General features: G+C 41.2%; 1 long non-coding RNA gene across 1 annotated transcript in view; it reads right to left on the bottom strand.

Annotated features, from left to right (window-relative positions):
* Nucleotides 1-1,814: 1,814 nt before the first annotated feature.
* LOC115419047 (uncharacterized) overlaps nt 1,815-21,673 on the bottom strand; it is a 152,057-nt gene continuing 132,198 nt past the window's right edge. The window contains exon 4 of the long non-coding RNA XR_003935389.1: nt 1,815-1,857. This is a non-coding gene — a long non-coding RNA (uncharacterized LOC115419047). The remainder of the gene's footprint in view (nt 1,858-21,673) is intronic.

The following is a 21,673-nucleotide window of genomic DNA, read 5'->3' as shown; positions in this document are numbered from 1 at the left end:
TACATCCTGACATGCTGATATAACCAGTGTTCAGTGTTGCCAGGTGACCAGTTTGTTCTCTGGTAATATGAGCTCACTGCAGTAAAAGCCCAGATATTATGTAAAAATGTTGGATCCATTTCACGGTGAAAGAACAGCCAGGAGGGCTTTATGTTCTGCTGCTGGCTGAGAACGTCAGGGCTGAACTCTTCCAAACCAGGACTTAGATCAGCGCCATTCACTTGGCGTCAGTGCAGACAGGACCAGGTCTGGGTCTAGGCTTTGGACTGTGGACCATGGTAGTCTGTGGGATACATAGAAGAATCTTCAGCATCTCGTAGACAAAACATGGTCAAGGAGGTCCCAGAGATCAGTGGTTTGGTACCGTTAGCTTGGGTGATGACATTAGCTTTAAACACAGGATGGTCCAGACCTTGTCCAATTCCATGACCCTCTGCAGCTGGTTCCAAGGACGAGACCTGATCCAACAGGTTTAGGTTTAGTTCTTCTTTGTGTGTTGGTTCTTTGTGTGTTTAGTTCTTTGTGTGTTTAGTTCCTCTTTGTGCGTTTAGTTTTTCTTCGTGTGTTTAGTTCTTCCTCATGTGTTGGTTCTTCGTGTGTTTAGTTCTTCTTTGCGTGTTGGTTCTTCTTCATCTGTTTGGTCCATAGTAGGGATGCACCGATCCAATACCAGTGTCGGGCATCGGCTCCGATACTCAGTGTGTGTACTCGTATCCGTACTCATAAAAGTAATCCAATACAAATGCACCGATACCACTTACAGCCATATGGCATTCACAGTTCAGTACAGCAGGTACGAGGCGGTGGAATCATGTGTGGGGAGTGTGAAGAGTGTGGAGATTTTTCAAAATAAATGACGGTGATAAAAGTAACGCTGACTGCAAGTAACGTTAAAGACACAGACAGTTACGGACGCAGCGTTCTGTCCGTCCTCTGCGTACATTCCATCTGTTTTCCAGGTGCTCACAGATGCGTTCCCAGATGGAGAATACCAGCAGGAACCGTGGAGGTAGAGGATCTGTTCAAAGAGCGACTGTGTGAGTTAGTGAAAAACTACTGATATATTTATGACAGCTACCCAGGGCTGGGCCGGTTTCCATCCTACTTATAATACTATGGGGGTACGGAGTGGTGTGGACCGCCACCAGCGGAAGTGAAAATGAAACTTATCACTCATTTATCTTTTCTCTACCTGCTGAAACTTCACTTTTAAACCTTACCGGCACAAACGCTGCAATATTAGTATCACATTAGTGTTGCCTCTGTGGTCTCCATGTTTGTTATTGCTGACTTTCTTCTTCTTCTTCTTCTTCTTCTTCTTCTCAAAAAACTTTACTCTTCTTCATGGTATTTGTCCAGTATGGTTAATTCAGAGCAGCGCCCCCTGGTGGATTAATTGAGAAACGCTCATTCCAACACATTAAATGTCAGAAGCAACACCTTGTTCCAGTCAGACTAATGACAACGACAATAAAGCACATTTACAAAAGGAACTAAAAACTGGAATGGGATTATTAAGTACTCATATCGGTACTTGGTATCGGCAAGTACTCAAATGTACGTACTCGTACTTGTACTCGGTCTGGAAAAAAGTGGTATCGGTGCATCCCTAGTCCATAGTGCTTCTTTGTTTGTCAGTTCTTCGTGTATTTAGTTCTTCTTCGTGTGTCAGTTCTTCTTCATCTGTTTGGTCCATGGTGGTTTTTTGTTTGTTGGTTCTTCTTTAGTTGTTATTCATGTGTTGGTTCTTTTTCGTCCGTTTAGTGCTTCTTCATGTTTTTGGTTCTTCTTTGTGTCTTGGTTCTTCATGTGTTGGTTAAAGGTCATCACAGAGGTCGTCTGGCTGTCATGGAGACACTTAGCTTCTTGATGACCTTCAGTGATTGTCTCCAGTGGCCATGTTATTTCTTTTTTCATGACATGGAGTCTTTTGAAGTCAGTGCAAAGTGAGCAATGGTTGGACAAGATAAAGCAGGAGAAAGGCTGGATTAAAGAGCTGAATGGTGGAAAAAAAAAAAAAAAATGAATGCCATGTGCCAGTCAATAGTACTGTCAGTGATGTGGTTCTTCAGGGAACCAGAACCATGTGGTGAGAGTTCTGGTGGGTCTGAGGAGGTTCTGACAGCTCCATCCCATGCATCCTCTAATGCCATGTTGAGTATGAATAGTGCATGTGTTGTGATGATTTTGTGTGAATTGTGTGTTTTGATGGAACTAACAGCTGTTGAATCCACTGGTTTAGGAGCTGCTCAGTAACACTGGTCTAAACCATCACAGCTTGATTAAATCTAACCCTGATCATAAACCGTATTGACACATGTACAGTCATTTATCAGTGACCCTCTGGTTTTAACCTTGAATGACACAAATGGCGCTGACGGTGGAAGTATCAGCCCATCGGCCTCAGAGGAAGCTCGGCGTCTGGGCAAGCGTCGCCGGAGCAGAGACAGATTACACACTCTCTGTGCACTGACACTATCAAAAGGACTCAATAACCCCGGGTCTTTCTGCTCGGCCAAATCTCCTCCGACGCTGACAGTTGACAAAGATGCTGCTCAGACAGTTCAGTCAATGTCTCGTTGACGATGGGAGGCCATGGAGGACGGCAGTGGGAGTTTAACGGGTCTGGGAAACCAGGGTTTATGATCCTCACAGCATCCGTTTGGAGTAGACTTATATTATATTTACAGGACATTAAGACAGAACCGCTGGTGGAACGTATGATGTGACAGGAAACACAAAGAGCCTCAGAGCTACAGACACCACGTTCTCCAGGGAGAGATGAAGGTTCCATTCCAACCACAATGTTTCAGATGGAAATAAACTAAACATGGTTTGACTGACAAGATGTGTGGGGTCTGTGTGTGCTGGTTCCTGGTGTGTGGGTTCCTGGTGTGTTGGTCCTGTGTGTGTTGGTTCTTGTTGTGTTGGTTCTGTGTGTGTTGATTCTTTGTGTGTTGGTTCTTTATGTGTTGGTTCTGTGTGTGTTGGTTCTTGGTGAGTTGATTCTTTGTGTGTTGGTTCTGTGTGTGTTGGTTCTTAGTGAGTTGATTCTTTGGGTGTTGGTTCTTGTTGTGTTGGTTCTGTGTGTGTTGGTTCTTAGTAAGTTGATTCTTTGTGTGTTGGTTCTTGTTGTGTTAGTTCTGTGTGTGTTGGTTCTTGGTGAGTTGATTCTTTGTGTGTTGGTTCTTGTGGTGTTGGTGCTTGGTGAGTTGATTCTTTGTGTGTTGGTTCTTGTTGTGTTGGTTCTGTGCGTGTTGGTTCTTGGTGAGTTGGTCTTTGAGTTCTTTGTGTGTTGGTTGTTGGTGAGTTGGTGTTTGAGTTCCTTGTGTGTTGGTTCTTTATGTGTTGGTTCTGCGTGTGTTGGTTCTTGGTGAGTTGGTGCTTGAGATCTTTGTGTGTTGGTTCTTGGTGAGTTGGTGTTTGAGTTCTTTGTATGTTGGTTCTTTATGTGTTGGTTCTGTGTGTGTTGGTTCTTGTTGTGTTGGTTCTGTGTGTGTTGGTTCTTGGTGAGTTGATTCTTTGTGTGTTGGTTCTTGTTGTGTTGGTTCTTGGTGAGTTGGTTCTGTGTGTGTTGGTTCTTGGTGAGTTGGTGTTTGAGTTCTTTGTGTGTTGGTTCTTGGTGAGTTGGTGTTTGAGTTCTTTGTGTGTTGGTTCTTGGTGAGTTGGTGTTTGAGTTCTTTGTGTGTTGGTTCTTGGTGAGTTGGTGTTTGAGTTCTTTGTGTGTGGGTTCTGTGTGTTGGTTTTGTTATGTGTTGGTTCTGTGTGTGTTGGTTCTTGGTGAGTTGATTTTTTGTGTGTTGGTTTTTTATGTGTTGGTTCTGTGTGTGTTGGTTCTTGGTGAGTTGATTCTTTGTGTGTTGGTTCTTATTGTGTTGGTTCTGTGTTTGTTGATTCTTTGTGTGTTGGTTCTTGTTGTGTTGGTTCTGTGTGTGTTGATTCTTTGTGTGTTGGTTCTTGTTGTGTTGGTTCTGTGCATGTTGGTTCTTGGTGAGTTGATTCTTTGTGTGTTGGTTTTTTATGTGTTGGTTCTGTGTGTGTTGGTTCTTGGTGAGTTGATTCTTTGTGTGTTGGTTCTTGTTGTGTTGGTTCTGTGCGTGTTGGTTCTTGGTGAGTTGATTCTTTGTGTGTTGGTTCTTGTTGTGTTGGTTCTGTATGTGTTGGTTGATGTTGGTTTAATTACAACCACAGTGTTTCAGATGGAACAGCAACATCAGAGTGGAGATCCTTCACTGATATACACTGGTGTGTTGGTTCTGAGCATTTTGGTTCCGTGTGTGTTGGTTCTGTGTGTGTTGGTTCTGTGTGTGTTGGTTCTTTGTGTGTTGGTTCTGTGTGTTTTGGTTCTGTGTGTGTTGGTTCTGTGTGTTTTGGTTCTGTGTGTGTTGGTTCTTGTTGGAGATACTTCACTGATACACAGGAGTCTGTTGGATATTACAGACAGATCCTTATAGTTTGAGGTCTCACTGAGTAAAAATACCAGAGTGACCTTCACTGAAGTGATTGGAGTTGGGTTTCCTTCTCTGGACTCTTTAACTTGAATCAAACAGAACTGAAAAGGAATCTGCAGCTCCTCATAAAATGTAGTTGAACCGGTCCCACTTTTCAGACAGAATCCTGAAACATTCTGTTACAAATACCAACAGTTTAATTCCTTCCTTTGTTGTGTGAGTTTGTGTGACATGTGTGGCTCATTTTTATGCTGATTCTCTGGGGGTCGATTAATTTATTCAAATATTCTGTTTGGTCGTTACTTTAACTAAACCATTTCTGGGCTCCGTCTTCCCTTTCCTGTTCAAGCCTGAGGCAGAGTTGGATTTTTGGTTAAAACATCTCTTTATAATGTGTTTCTTGAACATTGCGATCATTTCCTGGTACAACAGCGTCTGAACATCAAACTGATGTTTTTGAAGTTTTGGAGGTCGCTTCATTTTCAATTCAATTCTGTTTTATTTATTTGGTCCAATGTAACAAATCAGAAATTCACCTCAAGGCTCTTTACAACTTGTACAGCATTCACAACCACAAGACCACTATGAGGACCCAATCCCAGTCCAGGTCCAGGTGGTCTAAGACCCCTGACTACTATGAGGACCAGGTCCAGGCAATCTAATTCCATGAGGATCTAGTCCAGGTCCAGGTGGCCTTCACCTCTACATGATCCAGTTCATGTGTTGATGGTAAAAACCGTCCTTCACGTCCAGTGTTGTTTTTACTCTGATAATCATTATTAAAGTGTAACTCGTCCTGACCTGAGTCTAGAGCAGGGGTGTCAAACTCATTTTCTTTCAGGGGTCATATTCAGCCCAATTTGATCTCCAGCGGGCCAGAACCAGTCAAATAATAGCATAATAACCTATAAATAATGATAAGTCCAAATTTTTTAGTGCAAAAAATAACATTAAATGATGAAAATATTTCTATCCAAAACAAAAAAAGATGTGAGTAACTGCCGGGAAAAAAATGAAATTTCAGAAGAAAAATAAGTGCAATTTTAGCAATATTATACTTCAGCTTATGATTTCTACATGTGCATTACCGATCAGATCTACCAAGGCACAAAATAGGCAGAATATTGTTTAAATTGCACTTATTTTTCTTTAGACATTTCAGGTTGTTCATATTTGTTCAGGTTATTGACATTTTATTGTTAAAGGATATCAGAATTTAATGTTCTTTGCAATAAATCAAAGAGAAAAACTGGTGTTGTCATTATTCATAGGAATAATGTCATATTATTTTTCTCACATTAAACCAAGAAGAAAATTTGGACTCATTATTTCTAGGTTATTATGCTATTATTTTTGAGTTTGATACCCTTGACTGTTAACATCTTCAGGGTAATTTTTGCATTTTGCACTTTGTAAATTCATCTCACGGGCCAGATTGGAACCTTTGGCGGGCCTGTTTTGGCCCCCGGGCCGTATGTTTGACACCTGTGGTCTAGAGTGTTCAGATTCTGATGGAGGTGATCCGGTCTGAAATTTCAGGATGTGAGAAGGATGTGAGTGAGTAGTGATGTGAGTAGTTCAAGGACATCAGGACAGAATCTCAGGCCTCAGGTTGACCTGTTGGACATGTTCAGATGAAGGGTTATTAAATACCAACTCCATGATGCAGATAGAAAGGATTCATCAGTTCACAAAAGAAATGAATGAATGAATGAATGAATGAATGAATGAATGAATGAATGAATGAACGAATGAATGATCAAGTGCAGGATACAGTTCTCTGTCCACCGTCTGAGTATTTGTCGTCTGCTGTCTGATATGATCATCTGTGAGTATAAACATTGTGTGCTTTATTTCTCATTCTGTGAATCGTCTCCATGTCATTCCGTTCATCAGTGGATCTGCACAGACAGTGATGCAGTGCACGAGGCACTTCTGCACCAGTTTTTATGAAGATCACCAAAGCTGTCAGCTCCTGTCTTTAAGCCGTGCATGTGCGACTTAATGTCAAGGCCGGTTAGACGTGAGTCGGCAGCGGCGGCAACGGTTTGTGTCCGTGGCTCAGAGTTAAGCCCACAGCTCCACTGGGAGATAAGTTTATGGAGAAGAAGCCAGTTCACCGCGAGAAAAAAAAAAAAAAGGTCAGAGAAGCAGCCGGAGCTACTCCCATGATGCTTTGCTGCTGACAGGCTGAGAGAGGAGGAAGCGGGAAACATACAAATCCACAGTGAACGCACACTCAGACGCACACGGCGTCCATTCTCTGCATTATTAGTGACAGAGACGACAGTAAATGAGGCCCGTTTGGAGTGGGGTCACTGGTTCCGTGGACGGTCTAATGAGTGTGACATGGCAGGAGTCGTGACCTTTCACCCACGGACGCCGACGGGAGACGGCGCTCTGTCTCCAACTGCTTCATTAAAGGCAGATCTGAGGTGAATGCAACCCAGTTGAGTTCTGCAGATCTGGACTAGACTGGACTGGACTGGACTGGACTGGAATGGAATGGATCTGGACTTGACTAGACTGGACTTAATTAGGCTGGACCTGGACTGGACTAGACTGGACCAGATTGGAATGGACTGGACTACACTGCACTGGACTGGACTGGAATAGACCTGGACTGAACTGGACCAGGACTGAATTAGACTAGACTAGACCAGACTAGACTGGACTGGACTGAACTGGACCAGGACTGAACTAGGCTAGACTAGACTGGACTGGACTGGACTGGACCTGAACTAGACTAAACAAGATAGGACTGCACTGGATTAGACCTAGACTACACTAGACCTTACTGGACTGGACTAGACCTGAACCAGACCAGACTGGACGAGGCTGGTCTTGACCTGGATTTGACCTGGACTGAATTAGACTAGACTAGACTAGACTGGATTGGATTGGATTGGATTGGACTGGACTGAACTGGACCAGGACTGGACCAGACTAAACTAGACTAGACTGGACTGGACAAAACTGGACCTGGACTGGAACTGGACTAGATTACACTGGACTGGACTGAACTAGACTGGGCCTTGACTGTACTGGACCTGGACTGGACACATCGGTGGGTCCGTTTTATTTCATCTTCTACTGGATCGTCTGTGTTTCCTGCTCTTTGTCACATTTTCTCTGTATATTTTTTTCCTAACATTCGTCCACTTAAATCCATGGTGTTTTTTTTTTTTTCTTATCTATTTCACCTTTATTTAAACAGCTAAGACTCACTGAGATCAAGGACTCATTTACAACACACATCATAATAGTAAATGTAGGTTGAAAGCTCAAATATAAACTCGTTACTCGATGTTACTGTTTTTCCTGATAATTTTTTTTATTTGTTTATATTTTAGTTTTTTGTCTCTAAACTCAATGGTCCAAGGACAGAAAACTTTGTATTATTTTCTGTACAAATTGTATTTCCCTTTGAGGTGACTCTCTGATTTGTGATAGTGAGCTGAATTAATTAAATTAAAATAAGATGAGTTGGCTCCAGAAAACCTGATATGTGAATAATTGAATATTTATAGATTGGTATTTGGTTTCAACAGATTTGGTTTTGGCACAGATTCTAACTCATCACACCCGTCTGTAAGTTTGGCATTTTACCCAGTTTCTACCATATGCTCTGTTTTAATTATGTTATTACAGGAATATTTACTTAATTAACTAAGCTCTAACATTAAATAAAAATGCCTTACTCCTTAATTATATAAAGTATGTGTCTATAGGTGAAACTTTAGTGAATAATATGTGGTCATAAAGCTGAGACGTACATGTTAAACCTGATTCATGGTTGATTATTTTAATTAAAGCATCTTAGGAAATGGAGTCTGGTCAGGTTTGAGCCCCTCCCATTAGCTACGAGCTAACAGCTAACTCAATCCTACTATAATGCACGTTCTGTGTCCGTCCGGTGTCCGATCGATGTTGCAGCACAGGAGGGTGTTTGTACGGATTTTCCTCAGCCTTCACAGGCCCGATCGCCGCCAAACTCGCCAGATGAATAGAAACATTAACTGACTATCATCTACTAGGCGCAATTTTATGTCCGTATTCAAATGTTGTGAGATATGCTGGGCAATTTTAACAGGGTCCCAGCTCACCACAGACTGGGTCCCAGCTCACCTCGGAACAAGTCCGAGCTCACCACAGACCTTCACATGCCCGATTGCCGCCAAACTCACCAAATGAATACAAACATTACCTTACTATCTACTAGGCACAATTTTATGTCTGTATTCAAATGTTGCGAGGTATGCTGGGCTATTTTAGCCTCTCATGCTATCGTACAATGGCATCATGGGTACAATGCCGCTAGTCATTTTAACTCATTGACTGTTGATATGATGAGACGTTCAGGGGCCTCATGATAAGATGTTCAGAAGCCTCGTGATGAGACGTTCAGGAGCCTTGTGATGAGATGTTCAGGGGGATCATGACAAGACGTTCAGGAGCCTCATGACGAGACGAGGGGCCTTGTGATGTAGGAAACCATGTCCCTTCATACACTTTATTCAACACATCGATCATGGAGATCCTTCACTGTCAGATCATAAATAACTGGATCAGACTCCTCTCCTCATACTGTTGCAAGTCCCGTCCACTTCATACCGTTCTTTCTTTTGATTGGATGGAATAGATTCCACTCGGTCTATACTGGGCGTGTTTTTCCATTGAGGACCCTGATCTTCACCAGATGCTTATGAAAACAGACACTGAGTGAAAAGTCATACATATTTAGTTGTTTTTTTTTTTTCTGTAATTGAAGCTGAAGCTTAGAGTTTACATTTTGCGTATCACCAAATGACCATATTGGGATGAATATGAGGGGCTGGAGCTGAGGAACTGAGTTATAAACACTACTGTATTAATGATATAAAGAAATAAACTTAATCAGACATTTGTAAAACCCGCTCATATGGCCGTTAACGACCACTACAGTGAATCTGTTTCTCAGAACAGAATGTGAATTTGAATGCTTTTAATGGAATAAATAGAAACTCTGAATGTCTGACTGAAGGTGAGTGAGCTGTCAATCACACCTGTCAATCAGTCTGAGGACATCTCTGCAGCTTTGGCAAGACCACATACACTCACCTGTATTTATACCATCATGTGGTTACAGTGGTTTTGGTCACATGTATCATATAAAATAGTATGTATATAAAATAGCAGAGGTATCCAAAGTATTCACATTCATTACTCAGGCAGAAGTATAGATAATAGGGTTTAAAAAGACTTCTGTAGAAGTTAAAGTATCAACTCAAGCTTTTTATTCAAGTAAAAAGGTAAAAGTACTGGTTTCAAAACTACTTAAAGTATAAACAGGGTTTCTGCAGGTATCACCAAGTCTAATTTAATACTTTTTAATGCCACTTTAAACAAACTGAATGCCCACGTCCAACTGCAGATACAGTTTTATCTATAGTTTTATATATACATACAGTTTACCGTCAACAGGCTTTAACCAGGTTCTGTATAGTTCCTCCTCCAATCACTTCTGCTGAAGCTTACATTTTCCCATTTTTCCGACATTTGCTAATATCCCCTCCGCTCTTTCATCACAGCATGAGCACGCTCACAGCACGTTGCATTCCAAGCATCCGGTGTTGTGACTTTGTGTATCGGCCATAAACAATAGCCAATTAAAGGGTTCCGCCTGTCAATCATCACATTATACTTCCAATCAAAATTATTAAATGTTTACATAATCACAATAAATCGTGAATAACAATGGGGGGGTTTTTCCATCAAGTGTATTTAATTTTTTAAAGCATCTGGACAAAGAATTTAGTGCTTTTTAATGCCATTTAAGGCCTTCACTTTCACAAAATCTATTTAATGACTTTTAATGCTTTTTAACAACCTGCAGAAACCCTGATAAAAGTAAATGTAAAGAGAAAAAAATATCATTTGGACAAAAGCTTAGGAGGGACCACAGGGGCCTATAGTGCACTACCCCACCCCCCAAAAAACCTTTTTCTGAAGGCCATAATGACTATAATGTTATATTAAAATGTTAATGATGAAAAATCTGTTTTAGCTGTATATATGGCCATTGAAAATGAAGACATTTGAGTCCAATACAAATGTATTAAAGAACCATATATGTGCAGTACTGAGTATTAACATGTGTTTCATGGAGCTGAAGATATGATGACTAGTTCAATATGAGTATTGGAAAGGTGCAAAAAGTCAGGTGTGATGGATCACATACAAACCAATAGGGTGTTGGAATGTTATATGTTTATACTTCTCATCCAACCACAATCAAATTCTATCCGGATGGTGCCATTTATCCTGATAGGTTTTTTTTTTTATTTGAACAATAACAAGCCAGAATGAAATAGGGGTAACAAGGCTATTTTTAAAATGTAAGGAGTAGAAACTACAGATAATTCTGTGAAAATGTAAGAAAGTAAGTAAAAACTCGGCTGAAAAATAATTATTCCAGTAAAGTATAAATAACCAAAATTTATACTTAAGTAAGGTAATGAAGTATTTGTACTTCGTTACTTGACACCTCTGTAGTATAGTATGTAATAGCACTATATTTAAACAGGAACAAACTGTCATGTCCCTCTGATTCTCATTCAGATCACCTCTGAAGGATCCTGAATGGACTCTAATTGGACTGTGGACCATAAACATACTGACCGTATTACAGAGACCAGTCCAGTAATTAGTGATGATCCACATGAACATACTTTTACCAAATATAAAACCCAAATGTTCCGTTCTGCAGAGGCTCAGTGGAGTTCTGTTTCACTAATAAATACATAGTTGAACACATGAACAAACAGATGAACTCTTTAAAACCACCCACGTCCTTGTGTCCATTAATTGCTTTCAAATCTCTGGTGTTGTTTCATGTTTGACGTCCACTGAACTGCAGTGAACACACCAAACACATCTGGGAGGTGGATAGAGCACATTTAACAGGCTCTAAACGTGGACCAGCGGATCCGTCAGACCTGTTTATGGTCCAGTCCAGCTCATTAAAAGCCTCATTATGTACAGTTTCTTGTTTGGGGGGTTCTGTGAGTCTATGTGGAGGCTCCAGTCAGCAGGTTCATTATGACGACTAGAATAACCAACATCTAATTTGGGACTCCATTACAATGGCTGCTAGTGTTGGGACCCATCGTGGAGTAGATTTATTCAAGGCGGTGGCGGTGGCAGCGGACTAATAGAATGTGCAGGATGGGCCTCATGAATACAGTCATTTCTCTCATTCTCTCTTTCTTCATTTTTAATCACATCATTATAATTGTCTGTTTAATGAAAACCATCATCCACTGGGGCCGCTGCTTTTTCTAATATCTGAAGCCAAGTTGAAATTCCACATCTGACTGCACACACTTCAACTGCGCTGTCTCTAAAAATACTCTGCAATGCTATTTGACAGAGGCCACTGCCGCCGCCGCCGCCAATAAACACATTAGTTTAGTGTAAATAAGACTTTGATGAGGAATAAAGACGGTGGTGAGTTCATTACAGGCAAACAGCAATACGAGCATCACAACACGGACCTGAACAACATGAATCCGCATCAGTTTGGATGAAAACCACAGAGTCGTTTAACACACACATCACTAATGAACGGGGCTGTAATCGAATGTAATACTCCCATTGATTTTACATCAGCGACGCCGAGCTGTGATCAAAGACGTGGCACCGATCCCTAATGTCAATTAACAAAGCCGGAGAAACATAATCAGACGCAGAGGAAGTAGAAACCCACCGGAGAACAACAACAACGGAACGGAGTGGAATGGAACGGGGGGAAACTGACGTCATGAAGCGAAACCAAAGCCGGCGTCTGATGCTCACATCCCAAAAACATTGGAACCAGGACAGAGAGATGGACGGAAATGAAGGCATGGACGGAGATGGAAAGACAAACAGATGGACAGACAGATGGACAGGTCATCTTCTGGCCTGATGGACGTCGACTCAGTGTCTGAAAGTTATGAACTTCATCATCTGTTTTTTCAACATGTAAATGAAATAGGACAGAAGTAAAACTGTAAATGACATGGATGCAGTGGAGTAAATCTCAGGAGGAGGCGGGGCTTCAATCTGAGGAGGCGGAGCTTCAGTCTGAAGAGGTGAGGCTTCAGTCTGAGGATTTAACCCTCGAGTTTGTTTGCTAGCTGTGTGTGTGTTTGTTGTATTTGGTTGGTGTGTGTGTGTTTGTTTGTTTGTTTGTTTGTTTGTTTGTTGTGTGCGTGTGTTTGTTGTGTTTGTTGTGTGTGTGTTTGTGTTTTCCCCTTTTGTCATATTTCAGTCGTCCCACCGTCCATTTTTCAGACTCACCGACTTCCTTTTCTGCCTAAACCTGTTGTTATGCCTTAGATTCATCTTCTGTCACTGCCTCCATCAGTGTAAACTGGTCCATAGGGGGCACTGTGGTGTTGCCACACTTAAAAGTACTTGTAGAGGAAGAGCTGTTGAAACACATAAATGTCTTTGAAATTGTCTAAATGTATAATCCTGGTCCTTTTTTAACTGTATTAATGTGTGAATATTTCCTCTTCCTGGTGAAATCAGTGGATGTGGGGAACATGTGACCAGAGGAGATGATCATATATTCTCCTATAACTGAACTGTGTCTTTGCATGTTTTAAATAAATTAATTAATTAAAAAAATCAGTTCACATGTACAATGACCACTTTTCTCTTCTCTATTTACACATTGGACTGAAGTTAATGCCTATTATTTTCAGTTTGTTTCATCTGGAGTAAGATTGGTTTAATGTTAATATGTAATAATTGAACATTATAATCACAGCCTCTTTAATATCTAACCATCCCAGTTTGTTTTGAGTTTAGATCTGATGGTGTTTTTAATCCATTCTTCTGGTTCATAGTCATGTTCCTGATGTTCTGTATTCATGATGTTCTCTGTCAATCACATCATTAATTCTTCTAATATTAACACTGTGGCTCTTTAATCATTTAAATACATGTTTAATATTTGTTTGATTGTTTATCCATGTAGATTTAGTTTCCTCTGGATGCTGGTTTAAAGTAAAGTACGTTATCCTGCTTTAGTTTTCATCTTACTGGCCGATAGGCTGTAAGCTATTGTCGTCATGTGGACTCCGGCGGCGGCGTCTGTCGTCGTCTGTCATCCGTTACAAAAATTTCAATTGCCTTCTTCTCCGAAACTACAATTCCAATTGACTTCAAACTTGGTATACAGCTTCTTTATGATGATGTCAACAAAAGTTAGTGAAATTATTTGGATCTGGCTCTGATTCTGGATTTGGTGCAACTTTGAAAAATTTCCCCATTATAAGAGATAGGAAGTGCCAGTAAGCTACAGGGCCATTGGTCCTATTTTTACATTTATTTTCAGTTTCAGATGCTCATTCTTCCAAGCATTGAACTGTATGTGATAAGACAAAGGCAGAAACCTGTAAAACTCACCTAGACCTGACTTGAATTGGCCAAAAATAAAACCAGAAGAGAGGCTGGATTTATTTAGGTATTTATTTACTTTATAAAATCGACTCTGGCTGATGGATAAAACCATTGAGGCCGAATCAGGACATTAATTACCTGGTTCTGTTACATTATCTTAACTCATTATTCATCAATGAAATACAAATAACAGGACGTTTTATTATCAGTGTTTTCTATTTAGTTTATATTTTCCAAACTGTACCAACTCTTTTCGAGCTGAGGTTCATGTTCATCTTATTTCGATCTGATGGGGTTAGATGTTCAGTTCAACCGTTTACCGATAACTACAGATGGTTCATTCCAGACCTTGTATTTTGCTTGACATCCACTGTTGAACCAGTCGACCCCTGTTCCATCTACGTCCTCCTGATAATCAGTATCTGGATGGATTTACACAAATGTACAACCACATGTGACCCCATCGAGCTGCGCAGGACTATTCTGAGGACTTGAAAAGGTTGTTCTGGTCCGTTTTATCTCACGCCATCTGTATCAGCAGCCAAGCTTTTCACTCAAGGACATCAAATGACACAGGAGGCGGTGTCGACGCCAGGCAGATAGATGATCTCTATTGTAAATGTCACATTTTCCATATGAGCAAGTCAGAAAATGTTTACTATGAGCGCCGCACAAAGTCGGTGAAGTGAAAGCAGGCGGCAGCGGCGGGTGAGGACAGCCCGACTCATCCCTCCAGGAATAAATATCTCCAGCAGTGTGACTGCTTTCCATGACAATAGAAATGGCTCATTTTTTTGTCTGCTGGCGAGGTATAGCCCAACACAATTTCTCAATTATGCTGAAAATGTGAAAATACGAAATAAATAATGTAGTGGTGTAAACAGGCTGCGCTGGCCAAGCATATAATGGATGGAGAAGAAAACACAGGCTTCCTCAGTCGGAGGCAGCAGGAAGACACCGGCCAGAGGAAACCGGGTGGAAAACACAGCGCTGGCCAAGACGCCGTAAGGACTAAGGCCTCCATTATTGATGAGAAAAAACCCAAATGTACAGCTCGCAAACACGTTACTGACAGTACAACAATGAAGCCATGCAGATGGTCAGCTTGGAGACCATGAGGCCCCGCCCAAATGAAAGGGAAGAACGCAGCACGATCCAGATGGCGGTGTCCACACAACGGCTATGATGGTGGCTACAACAGCCATGATGACCACAACAACCATGACTACCACAATGACCATGACAAACACAATGACCACAAGAACCATGACCACAAAAACCACAATGACCACAACAACCACAACAACCTTCTTTACTAAGACACAATGCTGAGTCTGGTAATCGATGTAGAAACTAATGTATCATCATTTTATAAAAACCACCAGCAGCTCTGATGAGTCGTCAGTTCATTTTAATCTACAACTTCACCACTAGACAGCACTAAATATGACACTTTGGCCCTTTAAAGTGCCATAGTTTGTGCCTTTTACACTGTTTTGGTCTGTTTTTCTTCCACATAACTTTTATAATGTATTGTGTTGTTATTTTCATCTTGTTCAGTGTTTTTAATCATTTCTGTTGGTTTTACCATGTGATAACTTCATCAGTTTTGAACTTAACATTGTTATCTTAGTTGTTTTTTGTTTTTTTTACTTTTACAGCCTCTATACATTCCGATGGATTTGCTGAGGTCAACATTTATAAACTCTTCAGAAAAATAACCTTAAATATCAGGTTATTCTTCAGTATTTTACTCTGACAGTTATTGACTAAACAGTCAAAGCTGTTGTTACTGAACCGATAGATTGGACGTTAATGTTCACGTATGTGAAACAGTGTAAGTGGAATTAACTATGAACTAACCCTGTTCCCTGTTGTAGATGTGAGGACGTTTTGGCCTGGAAACAGAACTGAACAAAGACAAAGCACGGACATAAACTGTGGTTAATATCCTGCCCAGGTTTGTCATTGTCAGGGTTTTTCAGATCAGCCTCCACGTTTCCACAGGTATGAATTTGTAAATTATCTCCGCCAGTGGAGGCAGATCCTCAGCTCATATGCAGCTCAGAGGAAATGAAGGACAGACTGCTGACACTCAACGTCCACATGTCCAGGTAAGGGAATCTCAGGCATCGGCCAGTGGCAGGATGTTTAGCCTCAGGACAGATAATCAGCTGCTCCGGTTCATCCTCCACCGTCTTATGCACCGTTCAACTCACTTCTCTTTATATCATCAGACAGAATAAAATAATTTCCTCCAAAACCAAACTGAATGCGTATCATCCATCATGTGTCCTCATAATACTCTGCTTTCTTAAGCAAAAACAAACCGAATCTGCACCTTTTCACAAATACCTGTAATGCTGCAAATAACAGAGGATTCCTTGTTTCTCCTAAAATGATAAGGGTTTTCCTTTGTGAAGGCCCTCGCCAGAAAAATGACGCCATTAGCCGTTGACTGAATAAGCTTTTGTTAGACCAGTGATAAATGCTGGAGCATAAACTCCTCGTAGATCACTTTGTAAAAGCACCGGTGTAATTCTGCACCAGAGGAACAGAAGGAGTTATTTGCCGTTACACCCTTTGATTTATCTGTTATTCAACCTTTCTGGGGGATAATTCATGGTTTTACTGGTGCATCTTCAACAAGGAGCCTCTCATTGGTTAAGACGACGACTGGGAGGTCATTTCACATCCACAAACAACTCATGACCCTGTAACATCTGGAAATTCAATGAATACACAGTTCATAAACAAGCAGTGGAGGAAGTACTGAAGCTTAGTACTTAAGTAACAGTACAAATATCCCCAAAAAATATATAGTCAAGTAAAACTGGAAGTACTACATTAATGATCTTACTTAAAGGGGCCACTTTAATTAGTCGTTGGTAAATTTATGTGTGTATTTAGGGACCCTAATAGTTCAAAAAGTTTGAATTTGAACCCTGCAGGTGCTGCAAAGCTACCTTTATATTCATTCTGGCAAAAATCAAGTGGATTTCAACAACCCTTTTAATTCCTGCTTAATTTGTTGCGTCTATAATTAGTTATGTCACGACATTTGCACACATAAGGTCAAGACTTCCGAGAAACATTTCTCCAAGTGCGCCATAATTGTTTATTAGCAGTGGTTGTAGTCCATACTGAAAATATGTCCAAACTTAGAGCAGATTACCTAAAATGTTCAGTTGTTGGTTGAATGGGACAGAGCAGCACAGTCAACAACCTGGAGGGGATGGGGCATGAAGTGACTCATTTGCATTTAAAGGGCCAGCGCTCAAAACGACCTTTCTCACATCATTACTCAGAAATAGGATTGAAGATGGACCTGTGGAGTTGAATTAATGAAGAATTCAGACCCAAGCATAGCATTTACAGTTTGTGTAGACCACAGGGAAATGTTTTAAAATGCATAATTCTATTTTTAGAAAAAAAAAAAAAAGCAAAATATCACTTTTTTAATATTGGAAAAATACTGATTATTTCTGAAAGAATGTGTGTCTGTGATTTGTGCCATGGTGACATTGAATTCCGAGGCATGTGTGATCTGTATCTGTAGTGTCTGCCTGTGGTATCTGCGATGTGCCCTCTTGGGGGAGCCAAGGACATCATTAAGCAACTATGCGCAAATCAGAGGTTGTCCAGGAGCCATAACCCTTATCACCAGACTCATGCCATAGTCAAACAAAGCCATGAACCACATCACCACAAACATGAAATATTGTTATGATGACCAATGGGTGTTACCTTTTTTCACTTTGTATAAGAAACAACAATCCTTTGTGTTAGTCAGTAAACTGCTGCTGTATCCTGCTGTATGTATTTGACTCCTTGCTGCAAATACACCCTTTTGATTCCAGAAGCCAGTGACTCTGTCGCTTGTCTCAGAATGCTTCTCTCACTAAAGTAAAAGTACTAAGTACTTACTTTTAAATTTTCTTTAAAGTATTTTTTAAGTAAAAGTACTCATGCAATAGGCTGTGGCATTTTGATTAAGGATATAGATATACTGACTTATGCCTCTGCCCATGTCATCGCTGTAAAACAATGCCACAACGCAATCAGTGGGTAACTATTTTTTCATGCAAGATTCTGAGGAAATTGTGTTCATAAAATGTAATGAGTAACGGCATAAATTGTTGAAATTGAGTGGGGTAGGAAGTACAGATAATTGCTGCAAAATGTAATGGAGCAAAATCAAAAGTATGCATTATTCTTACTTAAAGCTGTGTATGACTTTTGTCACCAATTTTTCATCACATCGTAAAACCCGAGTCATAGCCTAAGTACCACGAATCCATAAGTCTTTCCATGATTACGCACCTGAATCACTTTGAAATTGTTCACTGTGAGGGAAGAGATTCGGGAATGTAAAAGCCAATAATGTAATAACAACCAATAACGTAATAACAGCCAATGTCATAAATTTGCCATTTTTAAAATGTAATAGGCCAATAACGTAACATCTGGCCAATAACATAATAAAAGCCCTGAACCAATAATGTAATAGCTTTTGGCCAATAATGTTATAACTTATTACATTACCAGGCCAATAATGTAATAACCAGCCAATAAGTTATAACATTATTGGCCAAAAGATATTATGTTTTCGGTTCAGGACTTTTATTGCGTTGTTGGTCAGATATTACATTATTGGCTTATTATATTTTAAAAACGGCAAATTTATGATGTTATCAGCCATTATTACATTATCAGCTGTTATTACATTATTGGCTTCTACAAGGTACGTAATCACGAAAAGACTTATGGATTCATGATAGTTAGGCTATGACCCGGGTTTTACAGATGTGATGAAAAACTGGTGACGAAAGTCATGCACAGCTTTTACTTAGGCACAGTAACAAAGTAAAAATACTTTATTACATTCCACCACTGTAAACAAGTACAATAACCACATAAAGAGGAAGTATTTACGACTGACAAATAGAATTGAACTCCTATTGATTCTAATTTTGTACAAATTTTCAATGAAATATGGAAGAAACTCTATTAATCTGTAAAAGCATAAACCTGAAGTAGCATCTTGTATTTGAAACTCTGGAATGAGTTAAAGCTATGCCTACTGATGGGGCATTTCTCAGGGCACATTAGTAAAAGTTTGAACATGAACAGCCCACCTCCCTCCAAAACCCCTCCCGCTTCCCCCTACCTGAGCTCTGACGTTCCCTCCTCTCACCTGATGCGCGTGGTGGAAGCGGAGGTGCAGGTGGAGGTCCGGTCTGCTTCGGTGTGTCCATGGACCCCTCCCTCACTAATCAGACACATTATCCACCTGCTGCGGCTCCTGTTTCATCAGTAGACCCTGTATTTAAGGGTCCGGTCTGTGCAGCGCTGGGTCAGTGTCTTCACTGCCCAGGCGATGGGCGCACGCACTGTGAACGCACGGCCACAGCAAATTTTCCGTGGACATTTGAGGTTTCATAGTCCATACATTTATCATCCTACATAATCCTACACTGTGACACCAAGTACATGTACGTATATGTGTCCCATGGCCATAAAAGCTGACCTTTGTGCAGACCTGTCTGTGGAGTCCAGTACACCAGACTTCCAGACTTTTCTCTTCATCCTTCATTCATCGGACTCCTCTTTGTTCCCCTTAGTTGTTGTTTCTGTTGATAAATCCATTTTTTCCCTCCATGTGCATTTGAGTTCTGTCCATACACATCCTAGACAGTAGACTGTGGTCAGTGACAGGAGAAGCAGCGCGAGTGAAGCGTCAGATTCAGAGGGACACATATCGGATGCGGGGACGGTGATAATGGATCAGATGCTGGACGGCCGTAATGGATGATTGACAGGAGGCTCAGCCAGGTTCAGCCAGTTATTTCATTCAGACCGAGTAAAATGATTGGTCAGAATTTTATCAGAAATATGAGCAATATATGAGAATTAAACATTTTTGAGTTTCAATACCTGATGGATTTCTTTGACATTTTAGTTTGACCCACGATTATTAGGAGTATTTTAAGATGACAAAAGAAAAGTGTAAAAACGCCACATCATACAGTATAGCTTTAATAGATGATCTAACATCAGGTGCAAACTGATATAAACTATATCATATGTAATAAACAAAAATCAAAATAAACTTCTGTGAACATATGACATGTGGGCTGTGTTTAGAGGAAGTTGTGGGTAGTAAACTGTATGTGGATACGATAATAAAGAACAGCCATCAGCCATCAGTTCGTGTCATAATGTTGATCGTCTTGTTACTATGGTACCCACAGTGGGTGGGACTTAAACCTGGTCAATGTGTCAGAAACTGTAAAATGTGTTGTATATATCTATACAATACAACTAGTATAGATCTGGTCTAAGGATAGACCATCGGATCTCAGTCCCAGGACCTGTTGAGTCCTGTATATTGTAGATTGGACTTTGATAGGACTGCCATCTGTAGATCCGAACCACTGCAGATCAGGAACCCCATGAAGACCTGCGGCTCTAGAGGTGCTCTGACCCAGAGTGGTCTTCGCTCAGGCCCTGGTTTAGGGTCAGGTTCAGGTTCAGGTGGTGTGCATTTACACTTAATGTGGATCTCAGAGGGTGCTGTGGATCCAGCTCAGCACAGGTTTTGTTTGTTTTCAGTTGTCTGTTGCACTGTGGTTGAGCGGATGGACCAGAACTGCTTGTTCCAGCTTAGATAATAAATCTGTGTTATTCAGGTTTAGGAAAAGCTAAAATAATTCAGGATGTTACCTGTTGGAAACTTGTGTGCATCATTTAACAGTGGCCGATCCCAGGTACGAGCCCCTGTGGACTGGATGTAGAATGTATGAGTCTGGGATTCACACGTGGTCCGATCCCGCTGGTGGGACCCGTCGGCTGGAAGTGGTTTTAATGAGACCACCGGCCTGGCTGCAGACCCACCACAGCCCCTCTAGTCCTGCACAGACACCACAACAACCAATAAATTAAATCCCTGGCTCCACTACAGTAAAACATCCACGGTAGTTGAGTGGGCACCACCGAACACCCACTCATCCTTCAGCAGCTCCTCGGCACTCAGGCACCCGGCCTCAGCTCCAGTATTTCCTGTTTTTTTCCCCCTGTTTATCCATGGGCACAGTCTGTGACAAAAACATAATCAACTCCAAGTGAAGAAAACCCACAGAAAGAAAACCAGGGGTCAATTTAGCATCGTGATGAACGTGAGTGGAATACAGCCGGCCCACTAACGCAGCGCTGGGAGATGGGATCCATTATCTTTACATGCTACGCTGCTACATTAACTTGACATATCCTCCAAGCTTCTTTACTACACATCCAGCTGATGATGCCCTATGGGAGCCGCGCTGTCTTACTGCGATCTTTCAGCCGATCAGTAACGGGGCCATTGCCTCCCTGCCTCCATCTTCTTATTCTCCAGCAGTCGTGTCAAAACATTAGTCTAATTCAGCCGCAACTGCCTCCGGCTTCAGCCAAGCTTAAAAGAATAAAATAATCAGCGCTGTCTCATGTGGTATTCAGCCCCTGATATTAATCAAAGCGGCGAGGGCGGCGGTCGGGGTCACGTCGTATATCTTTGGGTGGATTTGAATGTACAAGCAGCGCAGACACAGTTAGTGCTCGTAAATTCATTACTGGCGTTTGCTCGCATAAGCCAGTGGTGTTGGTGTTGTGAATCATCCGCCGACCGCCGCTGTTATCCGTCAGCAAACGCCACACGAGACGAAGCAGTCACATGACCGGGACCGCCAAGGAAACGCAGAGGGAGGCCGACGCACGGGAGGAAACCAAATGGAAACGAGTAAAGCGCACAC

The sequence above is a fragment of the Sphaeramia orbicularis genome, chromosome 5 (genome assembly GCF_902148855.1).
Source record: "Sphaeramia orbicularis chromosome 5, fSphaOr1.1, whole genome shotgun sequence".
Classification (NCBI taxonomy): domain Eukaryota; kingdom Metazoa; phylum Chordata; class Actinopteri; order Kurtiformes; family Apogonidae; genus Sphaeramia; species Sphaeramia orbicularis.
This window is presented reverse-complemented; position numbering and strand designations above follow the sequence as displayed.